This window comes from Acinonyx jubatus, chromosome B1 (assembly GCF_027475565.1).
Source record: "Acinonyx jubatus isolate Ajub_Pintada_27869175 chromosome B1, VMU_Ajub_asm_v1.0, whole genome shotgun sequence".
NCBI classification, from domain to species: Eukaryota; Metazoa; Chordata; class Mammalia; order Carnivora; family Felidae; genus Acinonyx; species Acinonyx jubatus.
This window is the reverse complement of record NC_069382.1, coordinates 88,622,202-88,639,427: the sequence shown is the minus strand read 5'-3', so window position 1 is coordinate 88,639,427 and position 17,226 is coordinate 88,622,202. Positions and strand designations below refer to the sequence as shown.

At 34.3% G+C, this 17,226-nt stretch overlaps 1 pseudogene; it reads left to right on the top strand.

Annotated features, from left to right (window-relative positions):
* Window positions 1-1,146: 1,146 nt before the first annotated feature.
* Window positions 1,147-1,311, top strand: LOC113603128 (uncharacterized; annotated as a pseudogene).
* Window positions 1,312-17,226: the final 15,915 nt, after the last annotated feature.

Here is a 17,226-nt window from a genome sequence, read left to right as displayed (position 1 = left end):
ACTGTAAACACAGAGACCGACAAGGGGCTCGAACCCACAAACCATGAGATCATGACCTGAGCCGAAGTTGGATGCTTAACCCACTGAGCCACCCAGGTGCCCCAAGATTATTTTTCTCTTATCTCATTGTTTCACAAAATATTGGTTAATAAAAATACATCAACAAACAATATGCTATGAAATCATGCAAAGAAAACCATAGGAAAATGTGTGCATGGGAAAACTATAGAAGAGAACAAAGAAAAAGTATATTCATTTGTAAAGCATTTTTAAGTATAAGCAAAGAATCATGTGTATGTACATTATCACTTTAAAATCTAAAGCCCGATTAATTTGTTTTTTTGTAAAACCTACTTGCATTTGTAAATAAATTAGAATCATCAAGTTGTGAATCAGATTAGGAAACTGAAAACAAATCAGTTAAACGGATGTCTCAGTAAAATTGTAAGCTTTTAAGAAAGTAGCAAAGATTATTTGAAGATAGCTCAACTTCTGCATTAGTACAAGATAGTGAGTTTTGCAAATTGCTAATCCTGTAACATGCTCCATGAAAACGGAGTATGGGAAAAAGAAACTTTAGGAGGGCATTAGCTATGAAAAATCTTGCAATAAAGAAAACTCTGACCTTGTTTAACTCACTGTCTGCCGAACTTAATTAGCCATTACATCTTTTACTTCGTACATCTTTTTAATACAGAATAGCTAACACAAATGTTTTACACTCTGTCATGGATTTGAATAGCAGCAGTAGCTTGCTGTGCAAAATGTGCACCAGCAGCATTGGAACCAGCTAGGACATTGTGAGAAATACAAAGTTTATCACCTTGAAAAACTGAATAAGAATTTGAATAAGTTCCCTAAGTGGTTCATAAGCATATTAAATTGACAGAAGCAATAGTATAGAGCATTGCTTTCCAGCCATGACTGAACATGAGAATAATGTGGAAATCTTCTGATACCGGTGTCCTGGGGCCACACTAAAAAACTTTTGCTGTAAGGGTTTGGGAGAAATTCAAGAGTATTGTAAGAAGCTCACTAGCTGATTCTAATTTTCAGGCAGATTTGAGAACTGTGGGGAAAGAATAACACCATTTAAGGAACATCATTAAGGAGTCTTTCTGCCTCAATTAATAGCAAAGTCATAATATCACTTCTCGGCCGTTTGGCTAAGATCAAGTATAGTATCTGTTCTTATCAGCTTAATAGCAAAGTCATATTTATAATAGTTTAAGCCAAAACCTTGGAGGTTTTCTTGAATTTTCACATGCTACCTTTAGTCTGTCAAAAATCTATAGGTAGGGGCTTCCATTTTCAGCCAAGGTGGATTATCAGGAATCAGTACATAAGGTTTATCCTCATGCACATGACTTATAAAAACTAAACAACTACACACACACACACACACACACGCAAAACAAAAAACCCTGCATATGCAGTTTTCTTTTTTCTTTGAAGAAAATTGCGTTTTGTTTTATTTTATTTTTTTAATATGAAATTTATTATCAAATTGGTTTCCATACAACACCCAGACAGTTTTCAAGACACTAGACATCAAGAAAGTAAGGACAGTAATCCCTGAGAAATGAAAGACATGAGGGGAAATCTATAATTGTTTTGACTTAACTTGTGAGGCCCAAGCTCATGGAATCAAACCTTCGTTTTTAAAGTTATCGAGTTAAAATTGACATATATTAATTTCAAGTGTATAACAAATAATTTCATATGTACAGGTATTGCCAAATAAGTCTAGTTAATATCCATCATCGCACCTAATGGCAATTTTTTTCTTGTGACGAGAGAACTTCTAAATTCTACTGTCTTTGCAAATATGCAATACAGTAGTATTAACTATAGTCCTCATGCTCTATGTACATCCCATGACTTATTTGTTTCGTAACTAGAAGCCAGTAACTCTTGACTACTTTTACCTATTTCACCCACTCCTACTCCCTGGGTCTGGCAACCACCAACCTGTTTTCTTTATCTATGAGTTTGGTTTTGTTTGTTTTTGGATTCCACATATAAGTGAGATCATACAGAACTTTCCTTTCTCTGACTCATTCGAAATCTGGTACTGAGTTTTCTAAAATTCAGTCTCTATCTTCCCAATTCCCTTTTACTCGTCAACCTTTTGCAAAGCAGATTCTGGTTCTATTATTTCAATAAGTCACAACTCACTTTGATGTAACGAAATCCATTGGGAATTTTTCCTTCTTGTACTTGACTCTGGAAACTTTGCACACTTTTGAATGTATCTCTTTCTCTTTCTCTAAACTGTCTTCCTTTGGCTTTATTCACATCAAACACTTCTACTTTGTCTTTATCCTTATGAATTCCTCTCTTTGAAAGCTTGCTTTCTTCTTTAGTGTAGTTAAAATCTGTATTCTGCCATCATTCAAATTGATTAGTGGTCCTAGCTTTTATCAGTTACTTCAGTTCTACCCATACAGAGATGAATGTCTGATACATGTCTCCAGCCTCATACTCTTTTTTTCTTATTCTCTATTTCCTTTTGATATTTTAAACTTAACCAAAAAATGCTTATAATTGATAATAAGACTATCATTTCCAAACTGGTTTTATAACATTTCCGTACTTGTCATGAATGTGAACCAATATGCATCCACTTAAGAAAAAAATAACAAAGAAATTATGCTTGGTGACTCCTTCTTCTTCATACACTAAATCAAATACGCGTTGATTTTACCTCCTAATTTCACAAATTGAACTCAGTTTCCATGACGAGCAGCACCTTACTTTCAGCCATTAACGTGTTTTCTTTTGAACACAGTAGTAGACTTTCAGCTGGCCTCCCTTGCTCAAATCCATATTCTATATGGATTTATTTTTCCTCTAAACAATAATAATCTGATTATGCCACTCCCTGATTAAAATTTCACAGTCACTCTCATTGCTTGCTCTAAGGCTATAAACAAAAGTTTTGTTGTAATTAAGAAAGCTCACTCCCCCCCCCCATTCTTGCTTCTACCAATCCCTCCAAAGTTATTTGCATTAAATGCCTACTCACTACCTTCTAAGTTCTAAGCCTACAATGCTGGTCCCTCTATACTTTGCCCAGGAAACTCATGCATATCTTCTTTATTTGATCCAAATATCTCTTACTCCGTGAAACTGTCTTTCATCTCTCTTCCCAGGTGGCAGCTGACCATTAGGTGTCCCAGAGTTCAGTATACCTCTTTCTCGTGGTATTTCACATGTATATTTTACATTTATTTGCATACTATTTCAGCTTCTATATATCTTTTAAATTTGATGTCTGTTTCTTCCCTCGACTTTAGGTTCTGTGAGGGTGAGGTCACCATATGTTTCTGCATCTCTATGACTCCTATTGTGTTTGACATAGAGTAGGCACTCAGTAATTATTTGGAAAACATGTAAACATACTGATTGAGAAAATAGATGGACACTTGAATTACACATTTTTTAAGGTCCATATAATCTGTGCTCTTTTAAGGGGCTAAAAATGTTCTTTTTGAGCAAGTACACTAAAGTCTACATACCTAGGGGTAATTGAAGGCCTGTGCTTTCCGGAAGTTCTGGAAAACAAAACTTGTATGAGCTCTTTTTCTTTGTTCTGGGCATGCTCTTATTAGGTCAGCATCATAAAGCCCTTGAACCATAAAGCAGTAGATTCTGAATTCATGGTGGGAAGTTGTACATCAGCCCATGTTCCTAGTTTGCCTTCCTCTCATAAAGCGATAAAAAGGTGTTAAGGGTGTTGGCTGAGATATCCATGAGTATGGAGGCTGTGGGAATTAAAGTAGTAAAGGTGGCAGAGAGACTTCCTCCAGAATTATCAGCAGGGAACTTTCAGCTGGTTTCTTATATTCACCACTCACGTTCAACACTTAGCAGCCTGCTGATGACACTTAGGCACTCTAACAACCAGTGGACTAAAGACTGGCATGACAATAACAGAAGGTAAGTCAGAATTGATAGAAGACATGATTAGATAATGGTTTTTAGAAAGACAGACAATACAACAGAAAAGTCAAAAAAGCAGTAAGGGGATAAAGTTAATTGCAACATCAAAAAGGGGTTTGTAGTTTGCAGCAAAACAAACATAAAACAACACACACACACAAAGAACCTTATTTTATACTTGAACAACTCAATAAATAAATTGAAGGAGGGCATGAGACTGAGGACACCCAAATTAGTGACCTGGAAGATCAATAGCATAATTTTTTAAATAGTTTATTTTTGAGAAAGAGATGGGGTGGGAAGTGAGGGGCAGACAGAGAGGGAGAGAGAGAATCCTAAGCCGGCTCCACTCTGTCAGCACAGAACCTGACAGGGACTCAATCTCACAGACTCATGAGATCATGACCTGAATCTAAAGGAGTTGGACGCTTAATCGACTAAGCCACCCAGGCACCCTAGAATAAAAAAAAAAAATTAAAGTACAAAACAAGAATTGACCAAACGGATCATGAAATGTCATAATGAAAGAAAATATAAGTGACATGCTTGGTAGATTCAGAAAATATGAAGATTTCACATGTGAAGATTGTACTTCTAGGAGGAGAAAAACAATTGTACAGAGAACTAATAAATAGATGAAGAATCATTGAATAGCCTATGCCTCGGCAAACTTGAATGTGTAAATTGAAAGCTTTCAAGTAGTTCTATGTAAGTCTAGCAATAAAAGACACCCATCTGAATGGGTTAATATTCAAAATGGGTAACAACTGCCGTATATAGGCTCCAACCAACAAGAATGTATGTGAGCCAAAATAGTCAAATGGCTTTACTGGTTTGCATGACCAGTATTTAGCTTGGAATTAAAATCATTTTATTCAAATATTCTCTCTTTCAATAATTTGGACACAAAGAGCTACTTATATTGGACATCCCATTTATAACAAAAGCAGAAGAAGCACTTCTAGACAACTGAGAGAAAAGGGTCACAAATACCAAAATGTTGACCTAGTCAAGGTACTATTCATCTGTCAGAGAAACAGTGTTTTAACAGTTTTAAAGGTTTTATTATTGCAGGTAAGATACTTTGAGATCTTTAACATTCTCACTTGTTAAATAAAAAATGCAAGTAGTATGTTTGATACATAACATGTTACGAGATTATTGGCTATAGAAGACACTTTGAGTAATTCCTTTTGGGTTAGTGCCCTGGAAAACTATATTTAGGTAAATGCTAAATTAAATTTGTGGTTTTTAGTAAAGGAAAATTAGAATGTGGTCATTAGAGCTTCTGGGTACATAAGATTAATTTCTGAGGAAAAGGTCCTGCTTTTATCTTTGTTTATACCAGGTAGACCAGAGCATCTTAAAATTTCCTTTATAATATAAATTAATCTTGGAGGCTTCAGTTTTCTGACCTTAATCTATAATAGAAAAAAGTTCCCCCAAATTAATGTATTAAACTGTTAATAATTTTTTTTGATATTAAGTTAATTTTAAGACATTATTATATAAACTTTGGTTTATTGGTTTGTTTTTTATCGTGATAGTGAATAGATCGGTCAGCATTTTTTTTTAAATAGGTGAATGAGTCAATGAACAAATAAGGTAGTTTTTGAGATGAATAATCAAATTATAAATTATAAATTTTATAAATACACTAATTATTCAAACTACCTCTGATTTATTGAGTCAAAAATTCTCTTCAGTAGTATGGGAAGATGAAAACCAGAGAACCAAATGTAGTTTGTAGTCAACACATTTCTTATTAGTTACTACATATTATCTTTTGATTTAACTTTTCAGTGTTAGGCAACATGCCAATGTTATGAGTTTCACTTCCTTTTTAACAGAGGTGACCTATCATGTACACTAAATTGAAACTCCAATTTAGAAGTGAGGAATATAAATGAATCTGTCATATTGCTTTCCCAGATAGTAGCAGAGACATCTTGCTTTTGGAGGAATCAATAATTGGAAAACTAATCTTTATTTTTTATTTATTTATTTTTTCAATATATGATATTTATTGTCAAATTGGTTTCCACACAACACCCAGTGCTCATCCCAAAAGGTGCCCTCCTCAATACCCATCACCCACCCTCCCCTCCCTCCCACCCCCCATCAACCCTTAGTTTGTTCTCAGTTTTTAACAATCTTTAAATATTAGTGTCCAAAATGATGGGAGAAGAGCCACTGTAGTCAAATCTGGTTGTTGGGTTTTGCTGTTTGGAGCTGTGATCCTGATAGAAACAACATGGTTTTTGACATTACCTTAGAACTGGCCATTGTTCCTGGAACATTAGTCTTTGTTTCCCAGGACTTTGTTTACCACTTATTATTCTTTAATATACAAGCTTGTTTTCTACTTACACTAGCAATAATAGTGTCTGTTATTTATAACTAAACAAAATTCCAAACAGGCTGCAGATCTCTAGTCCTGAGCCAGGCATCTCTTGGTTTTCATGCTTGCTCATCCAACGGTGTGAGTGGAATCTCTTGGCACTAAACAAGGGACATTTTCTTCCTTTGACACACCTTTGTGGATGGATACCCAGTTTTGCTGTTGACTGAGTGAACTTGACCAAAGTCCTTAATTTTTCTGTCCTTGCTTTTCACCATGCGACCTTAAAATGAGGACAAAATATATGCTTGCCGCTTAAAGTGTGGCAGGGGCTCCTAAAATAAGCAACTTCCTAAAATAAAAAAATAAGTTAAAAATCTGGTGAATTTCTCTTTAGAAAAAGCAAACTGGTAACCATGGAGGAAGATAATTAGAATGACAAAACAAATGGGATAATAGATAACATGCATGGCCGTTTACAAATATAAAATAAGTTCATTAGAACAACATTGAATGAGAATATGAAAAGCAAATATATAGGCAAAAATCAAATGACAAAAAATATGTGAAACTTGATGTTTTTGCTGAAAATTTAAAATCAATGCAAAACCATTTTATACCCACCTACTTGACAAAAATGTAGAAGTGAAGTATTAGCAAATGATTGTGAGGCTGTGGGAAAACAATCTTCATAATACACAGGGAGAAAGTTAGTGAAATTATAGATAGTTATACTTGATGATCCAACAATCCATACTTGGATATTCATTCTAGAAAAACTTTGGGTTTCGTACCTAAGGGGACATAGTACAAGGGTTTTTACTATAGCAATGCTTGAATACTAGAGAGTGAACACAATGCAATACCTATTAGACAATCTATCAGCAAGATGTAAATGATATCATGGATGCTACTATAGAATAAAACCCAAAAGAATAGTCAAAAGAGAAACTTTGAAGTATGTGCAGTAACATGGATAAAACTTAAAAAAAAAAACTTAGAAAAAAAAGTGAAGAGAATAATGTCTAGAACAATAGTATTTCCTTAATGTAATACACATATTTTATTTTTCAAATTTGCCTATACATTCAAGGACATTTATTGATATACAATTAGAGACTACCAGGAAGAGAAAGAGTAAAAATAATGATTATAGGATAAAAAACTGGAATAAGACAAAGGGAAGGAAAGGGTAAGGAAGAAAGGAAGGGGAAAAAAAGGAAAGAGAAAGAAGAAAACCCTTACACATACTTTAAAAATAAATTCACTCTGCAGCCAAGGGTTAAAAAATGAGTTAATTGCTGTATCTAATCACTGATATCCTAGGCACCAAGTATTTAAATCAGATACTACTTTTTTCTTTTTTCTTTTAGCTGATATGTTTTCTTAGATTGGAATACTCTATCTATATCTATATATTTTATGGAAGAAACATTTCCAATAATATTTTCACAAAATTCTCTGTGCTGTTTTAGAAAATTAGGGCAGGTAATTCCCAGGCCTGCTGTGGCTAAAAAGACCAATAAAATAAATTTTAAAACATATTTATTAGACTTGTTTCTGGAAACTGTTGATTTCCAGTAATTAGACACACCCTACTGTTTTTAAGCAATATTCAACATCAGTATTTTTTTTTTTTCTAAAATTTGGCTCTCTTCAAACTGACCAAATTTTCTCACTTTAACAAAATTACATCTGAAACAAATAGAAGCGTTGAAGTTTTAAAGTATTCTATTTCTAAACCAACATAGGTGAGCACACACTCAATTAGATTAAGGATATGCTGCTGATTTTGTGGAGGGAAAATGCCTCTTGCCAGTAATTGTCAAATCATGATTCATGCACTCCTATCGACCTCCATCTGCAATAAGTATGTACGCATTGATAATAGCAGATTCGATCAGTCTTTTCTTTATATTAATCTCTTAATTAAAAGTACTAGTAACACTAACTAGTTGCAGTAATTCTTCTGATGTTGATATTAAAAGAAAAAATTAAGACTAATAAATTCCTTGCTTTTGATTTTATCTGGTTATACGTCCTTTTCCCTGGCCACTGGCATCCACCTGCTAATGTTGCTGCCAGAGTTAAATAAATTTCAGGATCCTCAGGAGCATGCTTTACTTTTGATTATTCTTTTACCCTGAAAAGCTGACTTTAAAGAATTTAAATGACAATGTGACCTCTCCAGCCCATGGATATATCCCATGGTGATAACAAGGAGAAAATTGTTTTTCTTACAACAGTCTCTTTTTCAAAGGCAAACTTGAGCTTTGATCTTTTTAGGTCCTGTTGCTGTTCATATTCAGGGATACAATGCCATAGATCTGCAATGTTATAACTCAGAAATTTCTCGGTGGCAGGAGTAAAAATCCATAGCTAGCCAATTATATTGCATTTTTTTTTTTACATACGGAAGATATACAACCTTCCTTTTTTGAGCACTCTCAATTTATATCATATACAGTGTACTATTGCAGTATGGAACATAGACAGCTTAAATTTAATTTGACTTAAGAGAATTGCATTGCATACTCATTAAGTCATCCTGCAGGTCTTTGAAGAAGTACTATATTCTGAAGTGCCATAGCTAGTGGGCCAATTTTAATTTTAACCAAGCATGACATGAAATAAACATGCAAATGGCAAACAAAGAGCTGTTAATTTGTGTGAGAAGTTAAAATTAAGAAAACAAAAGGATAAAAGCAGTTAGTTTGTGCTACTACAACACAGAATCCACAATTCACATCCTGGGGGAGTGACAAACCAGTCATTTAATGCTATGTCAACACATGTATCTTGTCTTTCATTAGTAAACTCTCCTGCTGGTTCGTACACTGTCAAAAGTAGACCTCCTACTGACTTTCATAGAGGTGTGGAAACTGGGATGGTTTAATAATTCTGTTTTGTTTTACTTTCTTCCTTATCCTATTTGAAGCCAGGTTTTTCCTTTACTTTTAGAACAAGTACATATTAGCTTCATTTATGAAGTAAATGTTAAAAACGTTTATGATTCAAATGACCTACTTCCCTCTTAATTCTTTAGAGCACTTTGAATATCCTAGCCAATTGAGGGTTACATCTGCCTGTAAATTACCCATGCTTTCTCTCTGCACACAGTCTGCCCACATCATCTGTGAATAAATAACCATAAAAAATAAATGGAGAGGAAAGACGACTGCATCCATCTCCCTTTCCTCCTGAAAAGTGTTCTATTGAGATGTTGGTTAATGACCTAAGCAGTATTATAGATCCAAAGTATTTTTCACCCCACCAGCCCACTCCTGCCCCACAAACCTGTTCAATTTAACTCTTATTTGTTTTTAGATAATGTTGCTCATAGGCAGTGTTTAAGCAAACAAATTTATTTTGTTTGATTTTAATTTTTTAATGTTTATTTAGTTTTGAGAGAGACAGAGACCGAATGCAAGTGGGTTAGGGGCAGAGAGAGGGAGACACAGAATCTGAAGAAGGCTCCAAGCTCCAAGATGTCAACTCAGAGCCTGACGTGGGGCTTGAACTCACGAGCTGTGAGATCATGACCTGAGCCAAAGTCAGACACTCAACTGACAGAGCCACCCAGGTGCCTCATAAGCAAACAAATATTTAAATAATTTCATCTGAAATTCATGCAAAACAACCATTAAAGATTAGGAAATACACAGATAACTCAATATGGAATTTTTATCTATAATTTCTACAAACATTTCCAAAAAAAACAGTTAAGAGTCAAAGAAAACCTGTCCCAGTTTTACATTTCAACTAACAAAGTCATATTTATTTTAGGAATTGATATTTGGAAAATTAATTCTTGGGATTAATTTGTAATAATATAAATCATCTTGACTTTTATTTTATACTATGTTGTAGAATACTTAAATCATATATGTTGTTGTAAGGCTGTTTCAAATTGTAAATAATGGTGAGCATGAGTTAAACATTTAAGTGTCTACTTCAATATTATTCCCATTTAAATTGCTAATCCCTCTTTTTTTTTAAATAATCCCTCTTCTAATGAAACTATTTTTAAATTACTCTGTTGTCTTCTTGGAACTACCTTAAAACTCCAATTCTTTTTAAAAAAAGGATTTAGGTATTTTTGTTTTTTAGTTTTAGAAACAAGCAAGTTTAAAAGTTGTATAGATCACTAAAAAGCTTTTGGGTGAAATCAAGGACTTCCACAGTAATTTTATGTGTTCAATTATGTACGTTAGAGTCAGAATGTAAGTAAATTCTGAAAAGAATATAAAAATGTTTAGAGAATTGACTGCACTGTTGAAATACGTATGTAACCATCTACCATAACTGATTTGAAGTGCAATAGATATTTTAGAACATAAAATTATATACATTTGTTTAAAAATAATCTTACATATGTTTGGTATATTTCATATCACATTTTACTAAAGGAGTTTTAAAATATTTCATGTTTTACAGAAAGTGAATTTTGTACTTTTGAAGAGTACAAGCAACTACCCTACTCCAAATTAAAAAAAAAATACAAATAGATTTTAATTGAATATTAAATTACTAGAAGTAAAATGTTAATAAATCCCTGGCTTTAAAGTATTGGAATTTTTTTTTTAATATGATTTTAAAGGACTACGATTTTAAGAGACACATGACTGGCTCAGTCCAGTGGAGGATGGGACTCTTGATCTTAAGGTTGTAAGTTTCAGCCCCATGTTACACTGGGTGTAGAGATTAACTTCAAAATACAATCCTTAAAAAACAAAAACAAAAACAAAAAACACTGTGATTTTAAAATATTAAACATTTTATAAAATTATTTTCTTCTAAGAACTATTTTTAATTTTTTACTTTGAGCCAAATTTTCATAATAGGAAACTAAAGTTTTTATAAAAGTGCTTTACTTGATAAAACTTTGTAAAGTTATTAGAAGAGAAAGCAAAATTATTTAAAGTATTACAATTTAAAAGGGGCTGTAATTTCAGTTAACTGGAGGGAAAACACTTTTTGATACTCACTGAATTACAAAGTTTTAAATGGAGAAACATTTTACTTGAAATAATTAAACATTTGCTTAATAATATTTGTACCATTAGCTTGTTCAAAAAACTTATGCTTAGTTCAAAACTATTACTAATTCTGATTTATTAGAAATCCATTATAAGATTTACATGATAAAAAGTAGTCTGGATCTCTAAACAGTTTTTTTTTAATATCAAAAAACAGGAGAAAAAAGTTTCCACAGTTCTGGAAAACCCACAATTAGAAAAGACTGAAAAACATTCATTTCAAAAGAAATATCCAAAGCTACTAAGATTTTGTATAGTTTCTCATATGTTGGAAATCTGTTATGGTGCTGTGTTTATGACTAATTGCCTTAAGGTGAAAAAAAATGACTATCTTGAACTGTTGTTTCAGAAATGTATTTCACATGCAATTTTTAGACCTAATATTTAATATACATGAGAATAATAATTTCTTAAGTGTCACTGGATCTTGTCACTAGTTCTTTAACACTGAATCCATAAAGAAAAATATATTTTAATAATTAAAAAATGACAGCCTTTCTTCACATTCTCATTTTACAGAGTTTAACCCACTGTTTGGGTTATTGTTTGCTTAGTTTAGTTTTCTGCCTGTTTTAGCATGGGGAGTTTGTGGTTTTATCTTTTCCTTCTGTCTATCTGTGATTCTTTAAATTGTTTTTAAATTTCCCAAGAGAAACATATTGCATAAGATTATGATGATAAAGTTTTAAGGTAATTATGTTTCTTCAGCAAGAAGTAAAATGACTGTGCACACCTATCTGTTTATGATTTCAACCTCTAAAAATTTAGGAAGTATCGGATGCCTTAAAAAAGAGTGTCATCAGAAGATCTGTCAAAATACAGCCAGGAACATTTCTTAGAGAACCGCAACTCGATTTTTACACTTAATATATCTGGTTTTGGTTGACTAGAAGATGTCTATAACAGAGCATTAACAAACACTGTAATTTGCTGGGGTCAGCCAGGTCTGCAGCTTTGAGATTGAAAGTCATCTTAAATTATGCTATCAGCTTTCCAAACCTCATTAGACTTAACCCATTTAGGCGCCACTGACTTCTCGGAATCACCAATAGAACCCTAATCAGAAAACCGCACAGCAGCCGGCCTACTGCTATCAGAAACCTCAGTACAATTTTGTATATTAATATTTCAGAACGTTTGTAGGAACATATAGTCCCTGCTGAGCACTACAACCAGTTCAGACACAGTTACAGTCAGTCAACCCGCCCAGAGCGGCTGGCTGCTCCCTGTCTGTCTCTGGAACTGGCAACTGGGGAAAGAAAAAGACAGAAGAAAATGAAACGGATGCCTTCACTTGATTTATGATTAATAAATTCCCATAATTGGAGAGTTAGGTAACCAGTAAATAGAATAACGGAAGGTTACAGGAAAATGGCGATTTTATCCTGTAATGTTGCCATTGGATTTTGAATACAATATCACTTTATTTTTCTAGGAGAAGCAATTTTTGGGGCTGTTTGGAGAACATTAGTTTTCTCTAATGCTCTTTAAAATATTTAATCAAATTTTCACCATGTATTGGCTAAAATAAAGCCTAGAAGAGATTCAACAAAGTAGTGCAATTAAAAATGTTTTATAACAGACAAATCAGTGTAGTAATGAAAACCGATGTGAATTGCTAGTGACTTTAGAAATGTTTGCAATGGAGTGAAATAGAATTTCTATGATGATAAACAGTGACCAAAGTTCAGTGGAATACAGTAAAGCTAAATGTCAAAAATAGAAGACAGTAAATGCAACTCAAAGGATGCTTGAATAAATAATTTACTGTAAATAATCAGAATTATGTACATAATTGATCTGTTTGCTTATAATGGGAAAGATCTAATATTTAAATTTCCTATACAATGACATACCTTTACAGATGCCCCAGAGGAAAAATATTTACAGAAACTTCGAACAAGTTAGAGTTTCTTACATTTAAATGAAGCCAAAAGTTTAAAATGAAATTGTACCAGAACAATTAAAATGTGTCATTTTTTTAAATGAAACTGTTAATACTTAGCATATAAACCAAAGTAAATCACTAGGGCACTGAAATGGCCACCAGAGTCCTTTCGCATTTTTTTTGAAACAAACAAATTATTGTGACAGGCACACATTCTGTCATGTACACAAACTTGAAATCTGGCATTTTCCTGGATTTACATAAATAGAAATGGAGAGCACTACAAAATTTGGAACCACGGTCCTTATCAAAGGCTCTTGAATAATATCTTCTTCCACTGTTCACGGCATGGCAGCATTCTGGCCCTAGGAGGCGTTCAGGTCCACTTTAGCACCACTTCTGTCATGAGCTCTGTGGGTGGCACTGGCAGATTCATCAGCTTCTCCCCTTTAGTGTCAATTTATATCCGAGATTCCTCACAATCCCTCTGTTGTATGACTAAATTAAAATCGTCCATGTGCATACACACCCTTTAATATGAATATTTTCTACTGTCATCTAAATCTGACTTCCGTACATATTCATAAAGCTTCATAACTATTTTATTTTAAATGATATAGGAATATGAACACACACCAATCTTTGTCAGTTCTGATTTTGTTTATATGTATTTAATGTTTTTATTTACTTATTTTGAGATAGAGAGAGAGAGAGAGAGAGAGAGAGAGAATAAGCAGGGGAGGGTCAGAGAGAGAGGGAGGGAAAATCCCAAGCAGACTCTGCACTGTCAGTGCAGAGCCCAACATGGGGCTCTATCTCATGAAACACCAGATCATGACCTGAGCTGAAATGGAGAGTAGGACGCTTAACTGACTGAGTCATCCAGCTGCCCCTGGTTTTATTTATTTTATTGTGATAAGAAAACTTAATGAGACCTGGCCTCTTAACTAATTTTTGACTATACATTGACTATACATTGTATAGACTACACATTGACTATACATTAACTACTTCATTTTTGACTATAGGTACACTGTGTACCTCTAGAACTTATTCATCTTTCTTAACTGAAACTTTGTGCCTGCTGATTAATTACTCTTCATTTTCTACCCCCACCAACTCCCGAATAACCACTATGCTGGACTTGGATGTTAGGAATTTGACTATATTAGATAGATTACATAAAGTGGAGTCAGGCAGTAATTTCTGTGTCGGGGTAATTTTACTTAATATAATGTCCTCTTAGTCCATCCATGTTGTCACATATCTAAGAATGTCTTTCTTTTTTAAAGCTGAATAGAATTCCATTGTATGTGTATACCACATTTTCTTCATCTATTCATGTGTTGTTTTGGTTGTTTCCTTTTTTTTTTTAAATATGAAATTTATTGTCAAATTGGTTTCCATACAAGACCCAGTGCTCATCCCAAAAGGTGCCCTCCTCAATACCCATCACCCACCCTCCCACCCCCCATCAACCTTCAGTTTGTTCTCAGTTTTGTTTTTTTTTAAGTTCTTGAATATTTTATTTTATTTTTATATGAAATTTATTGTCAAATTAGTTTCCATACAACACCCAGTGCTCATCCCAAAAGATGCCTTCTTCAATGCCCATCACCTACCCTCCCTTCCATCCCACCCGCCATCAACCCTCAGTTTGTTCTCAGTTTTTAAGGGTCTCTTATGCTTTGGCTCTCTCTCCCACTCTCACCTCTTTTTTTATTTTTTTTCTTTCCCCTCCCCCATGGGCTTCTGTTAAGTTTCTCAGGATCCACATAAGAGGGAAAACATATGGTATCTATCTTTCTCTGTATGACTTCTCTGTATTTCACTTAGCATAACACTCTCCAGTTCCATCCACGTTGCTACAAAAGGACATATTTCATTCTTTCTCATTGCCACGTCGTGTTCCATTGTGTATATAAACCACAGTTTCTTTATCCATTCATCAGTTGATGGACATTTAGGTTCTTTCCATAATTTGGCTATTGTTGAGAGTGCTGCTATAAACATTGGGGTGCAAGTGCCCCTATGCATCAGTACTCCTGTAACCCTTGGGTAAATTCCTAGCAGTGCTATTACTGGGTCATAGGGTAGGTCTATTTTTAATTTTTTGAGGAACCTCCACACTGTTTTCCAGAGTGGCTGCACCAGTTTGCATTCCCACCAACAGTGCAAGAGGGTTCCCATTTCTCCACATCCTCTCTAGCATCTATAGTCTCCTGATTTGTTCATTTTGGCCACTCTGACTGGCGTGAGGTGATACATGAGGGTGGTTTTGATTTGTAGTTCCCTGATGAAGAGTGACATTGAGCATCTTTTCATGTGCCTGTTGGCCATCTGGATGTCTTCTTTAAAGAAGTCCCTATTCATGTTTTCTTCCCATTTCTTCACTGGATTATTTGTTTTTCAGGTGTGGAGTTTGGTGAGCTCTTTATAGATTTTGGATACTAGCCCATTGTCTGATATGTCATTGCAAATATCTTTTCCCATTCTGTCAGTTGCCTTTTAGTTTTGTTGATTGTTTCCTTTGCAGTGCAGAAGCTTTTTATCTTCATGAGGTCCCAATAGTTCATTTTTGCTTTTAATTCCCTTGCCTTTGGGGATGGGTCAAGTAAGAAATTGTTGCAGCTGAGGTCAGAGAGGGTTTTTCCTGCTTTCTCCTCTAGGGTTTTGATGGTTTCCCATCTCACATTCAGGTCCTTTATCATTTTGAGTTTATTTTTGTGAATGGTGTGAGAAAGTGGTCTAGTTTCAACCTTCTGCATGTTGCTGTCCAGTTCTCCCAGCACCATTTGTTAAAGAGACTGTCTTTTTTCCAGTGGATGTTCTTTCCTGCTTTGTCAAAGATTAGTTGGCCATACTTTTGTGGGTCTAATTCTGGGGTTTCTATTCTATTCCATTGGTCTATGTGTCTGTTTTTGTGCCAATACCATGCTGTCTTGATGGTTACAGCTTTGTAGTAGAGGCTAAAGTCTGGGATTGATGCCTCCCGCTTTGGTCTTCTTCAAAATTACTTTGGCTATTTGGGGCCTTTTGTGGTTCCATACAAAGTTTAGGATTGCTTGTTCTAGCTTCGAGAAGAATGCTGGTGCAATTTTGATTGGGATTGCATTGAATGTGTAGATAGATTTGGGTAGTGTTGACATTTTAACAATATTTATTCTTCCAATCCATGAGCACAGAATGTTTTTCCATTTCTTTGTATCTTCTTCAATTTCTTCATAAGGTTTCTATACTTTTCAGCAGGTTTATTCCTAGGTATTTTATGCTTCTTGGTGCAATTGTGAATGGGATCAGTTTCTTGATTTGTCTCTCTGTTGCTTCATTATTAGTGTATAAGAATGCAACTGATTTCTGTACATTGACTTTGTATCCTGCGACTTTGCTGAATTCACGTATCAGTTCTAGCAGATTTTTGGTGGAGTCTGTCAGATTTTCCATGTATAATATCATGTCATCTGCAAAAAGTGAAAGCTTAACTTCATCTTTGTAAATTTTGATGCCTTTGATTTCCTTTTGTTGTCTGATTGCTGATGCTAGAACTTCCAGCACTATGTTAAACAACAGCAGTGAGAGTGGACATCCTTGTCATGTTCCTGATCTCAGGGAGAAAGCTCTCAGTTTTTCCCCATTGAGGATATTAGCTGTGGGCTTTTCATAAATGGCTTTTGTGATGTTTAAGTATGTTCCTTCTGTCCCAACTTTCCTAAGGGTTTTTATTAAGAAAGGTTGCTGTATTTTGTCAAAGGCCTTTTCTGCATCGATTGACAGGATCATATGGTTCTTATCTTTTCTTTCATTAATGTGATGTATCACAATGTTTGAGAATGTTGAACCAGCCCTGCAGCTCAGGAATGAATCCACTTGATCATGGTGAATAATTCTTTTTATATGCTGTTGAATTTCATTTACTAGTATCTTATTGAGAATTTTTGTATCCATAGTCAACAGGGATATTGCCCTGTAGTTCTTTTTTTTTTACTGGGTCTCTTTCTGGTTTAGGAATAAAA